Here is a 4480-nt window from a genome sequence, read left to right as displayed (position 1 = left end):
TAAGAATGCTTTCTTCTTTACATGCAATTGTCTTTTCACAGTACATAAATCTTTTAAAAACTTTGCATAAGAAGGCACTTGTTTAATAGCATCTAATAATGGAATATTTATTTTTACTTGTTTAAAAACTTCATAAATATCAGAATCATTTTTTTGTTTTTTATTATTTACTAATGCATGAGGAAAAGGAACATGTTTATTTATTTTATCATCAATTTTCTTATTTTTAGGACTCAAAGCATCATCTTTCTCAAAAGTATCAGGATTTGAATCCTTACTCTTTGAGTTTAATTGATCTTTGTTTTCATCACTATATGGATCATTAACTATTTTACCACTTCTAAGAGTAATAACAGATTTTACTTGATCAAATTTTTCTTGATTTTGATTTTTAGGATTAGGTTGTGGTTGAGATGGAAATTTTCCTTTTTCATGAATATTAAGTGCAGATGCAAATTTTGCAAGAGTTTCTTTCAAATCATTCATAGATTGAATGTTTTGAATATTGATAGACTCTTGCTTTTGAATGTATGCATGAATTTCATCTTCAAAATTTTTTCTTGGAGGTGGGATATAAGGAGCATAACCTTGATGATTTTGGTTATTTTGAAAAGGTTGTTGTGAAGGTTGTACATTATTATCGTTCCTCCAACTAAAATTGGGATGATTTCTCCAACCAGGATTGTATGTTTGTGAAAAAGGATCTAATGTTGGTTTTTTAAAATTGTTAACATAATTGGCTTGTTCATGGAGACATTCTTTAAATGAAGGCAAAGTAGGACAATTTTTTGTAAGATGATCATGTGTGTCACATATATGACAAACAATTTCTTGAACACTTTTTAATTGATCACTCTTTTTCATTTCTAATGAATCGATTTTTCTTGCTAAAGATGCAAGTTTAGCTTGAACATCTACATCATCTCTAAGATGATAAATACCACCTCCATTTGTTGAATTATTGGTTTTACTTGGTGGTTCAATTGAGCCTATATTATCCCAATTTTGAGCATTTTCTGCTAATGACTCCAAATATTCCATAGCTTCATTTGGGTTTTTATCTTCAAAAGTTCCATTACACATGAATTCTATCATTTGCCTATCTTTAGGTATTAAACCTTCATAAAAGTGAGAAACTATTCTCCATATTTCAAAACCATGATGTGGGCATGTATTAAGTAACTCTTTATATCTATCCCAACATTGATAAAATGTTTCCCCTTGTTTTTGAGAAAAAGTTGTAATTTGTCTTTTAAAAGAGTTTGTTCTATGGGAAGGAAAAAACTTTTTTAGAAATTGTTGTTGCATTTCTTCCCATGATCTTATTGAACTTGATCTCAAATTTTGCAACCATGTTTTAGCTTTATCTTTTAAGGAAAAAGGGAAAAGCTTTAATCGAACAGTATCCATGCTACAATTTTGATCATTATAAGTGTTGCAAACCTCCTCAAATTCTCTTAAATGCAAATATGGATTTTCAGAATCTAAGCCATGAAAATTTGGTAAAAGTTGAATGACTTGTGGCTTAAAATTGAAATTAGATGCATCAGGAGGAAAAACTAAACAAGATGGTGTACTAGTTCTTATTGGATTCATATGGTGCCTAAGTGTTCTTGGTTGTTCATGTTCTTGATGATGATGATTATTATTATTATCATCTTGATTATTAGAATTATCGTCCATGTTTAAAATATTTTCAGTTACTCGAACAAGTCTACCACTTTGTTTACGACTCCAAACAATCATACAATAAAAAACAACATACTATTTACATAATAACAAAATTAAACTTAATTTATACCTCCCCGGCAACGGCGCCAAAAACTTGCTACAACTTAAATTGTAATTCACCCAAGTGTAGGTTGTCTGCAAGTAATATACTCGTGAGTACGAGATCGATCCACGGAGAGGATGTTGTAAGTTTAATTTTAGCAATAATATATTATAGATGAAAATATTATTATAAAACTTCAAATACACAAATTATAAAATTGTCAAGGTTTCAAAGGTTCATTGTTGGTTTATTTAAGATTGCTTAATAAAAATAAATAAAAGAAACTAAAATAAAAATAAACATAAAAGAACAATGAAATATTTAAACAAGTATATCATATAATATAGTTCCCACTATATTAATATCAACCGATATTTAATACATGGTACCCATAATATATATATAAATGCATAAATATAAATTGACATAAAAGTAAATGTTAGATCAAATCACAATATTTTATTTAGAACATCCGGCAGAGCCACGCTATCGTCTAAATAAAATATATGACTTTATGTTAGATGCGATAAAGTAAATGTTAGTTGCGGAAAAGTAAAAGTTAGATGCGAGAAAGTAAATGTTAGTTGCGGAAAAGTAAATGTTAGTTGCGATAAAGTAAAAGTTAGATGCGAGAAAGTAAATGTTAGTTCAAATCACAATATATTATTTAGAACAACCGACAGTGTCGCGCTATCGTCTAAATAATATATATGACTTTATTATAAATAGATACATATATTTATAGTATATAATTATTGTAGTATTTATTGTATCATATTTGACAACAAATCAAGGTAACCACATTCAAGGTACCAAGCATTTGATGTAAATAGATAACAACAAATCATCCAAAATTATACCTACAAATAAAGATCAATTAGTAAAAATAAAAATAGAAAAGAAAAGAATATACAAAATATAGACAATCTTACTTGACCAACAATGAAACCTTTTCACCTTGACATAAAAAGATTTAGCTTTCCATGAACATGAAACTCAAGAATAAAGATAAAAGAAATTTCATACTTGAACTTGAGAAACTTGCACACTCAAACTTTTATTCTCACACACACAATATTTATTTTACAAATGAAGAATTCTCTACACTCTTACACACTACAAAGCTTATACAACACATCTATTTATAGGCCAAATGAGAGCAAGAGTCCAAGGCTCATTAAATGTGAAATAGTAAAGTTGGTGGGTGCTTGTCTCCTTGAATGTCAATACCATGACCCAACTTTAATTGGCATGTTTGATGCCTTAGACCACCGATTCAGCCTTTCTTTTCAACATAGAACACGTAGGATTTTGTGTAGATGTGTTTGGACAACTCATTCACCCCTTTTGGATAACATATGAAATACTTATGATATTTTTACTCCAAGCTGGTCATAGTAAAAGTAAATCTATCTCCATTTTGATGTTTGATTATTTTGATCATCTTAATGAAGTTTTTGGAATTTCTTGTCTTCTACAAAGTTGAAGATGCCTCTTTTGTGATTCTACAGGTTTTGAGATTACTCCATTATGACCTCTGTAGCTTGAGTAATTTTATTTTTACCAAACCTGCGTAAACCGTAAAATACAACATTTTAGTAAAACATTTAAATATAAACACATAACACTAAAATAATACAACTTCATAATTTTAATTAAACTTAAATTTTAAAACACACTTTTTAACATATAAATAATTACAAATTTTAAGTTTCATCAACTATATAATAGCAACCATCAAAGAGAGCCTGTCGCCCATAGTAAGAATCATACGACTCTACGTATGGCGGTATGGGTCTTTATTTCATACGCCTTCAAGCTTAGCGTGATATTGAATTTGTAAGCTCGTTGGTTCAGCAATACTCGACATGAACTGATTATTTTGGAAGGAGACTCCGAATCTAGGCTGAAGCTCATAGAGGATGCAATATTTTGGAGTTGAAGTCAATGGCAAGAATGGATCTTCTAGTGATGTACATATAAAGTCCATTGACGAGGTCAAATCTTTCGCCTTGAATATTTCTTCCTCCTCCACTGTCACTTCTGGCTCTTATTCACATGAAAATTCCTCAAATAAAATTTTCTCTTGATCTGGCTCAATTACGATTGCAGGATCACATTCCCATGGAAATTGATCAACACAAATCGCTTCATTCTCTTGGTTGATATCAGAAACGAATTGCATCAGAAGCTTCATTTGTTCATCCAAGAAACTAAAAGAATTGGTGTGATAAGTTTCTGAAAATTTCTGGTTGATATCTGACTGTTTATTAACAATGTCCTGCAATTGATTCAAAAATTCTTCAGAGTATGCTCCATTCTCCACGTTATGCTCAAGAGGTTGCTTTGAAAACTTTGGGTAGTGGGGTGTTGGAGGATATTGGTGACTCCAACCCTGCAGTAAAGGATCATAATGTCAATGGTAGTCGAAATCTGCCATATCACTTAACAAGTGCATCGCACTGTTGTAATCTCTGCTGAACAAGTGACTGCCAGTGACCAAAGCTCCATAATCTAACAAACTTCTTGTTGTTTCATCCAATCCACTATAGAAAATCTGAGTTGGCGTGTAGTTTGACAAATCATGGTGTCAAAATCTGTTTTCCAAATAATTGAATATCCCCCAAGCAACATAAACATACTCCGAGTATTGCTGGACAAACCTTGTGAACGCTTGTCGATGATCCATCTCCAAGTACCTCACAA

The 4480-nt window shown here is 30.8% G+C and overlaps 1 non-coding gene across 1 annotated transcript; it reads left to right on the top strand.

The window, feature by feature from the left end:
* The first annotated feature begins 1153 nt into the window (after positions 1-1153).
* LOC140894076 (small nucleolar RNA R71) lies at positions 1154-1264 on the top strand. The gene has a single exon (XR_012153629.1). It is a non-coding gene; the product is annotated as a small nucleolar RNA R71 (small nucleolar RNA).
* The last annotated feature ends 3216 nt before the right edge of the window (positions 1265-4480 follow it).

This window comes from Henckelia pumila, chromosome 3, assembly GCF_033568475.1.
Source record: "Henckelia pumila isolate YLH828 chromosome 3, ASM3356847v2, whole genome shotgun sequence".
Lineage (NCBI taxonomy): Eukaryota > Viridiplantae > Streptophyta > Magnoliopsida > Lamiales > Gesneriaceae > Henckelia > Henckelia pumila.
The sequence above is the reverse complement of the archived record's forward strand: the minus strand, read 5'-3'. Positions and strand labels throughout refer to the sequence as shown.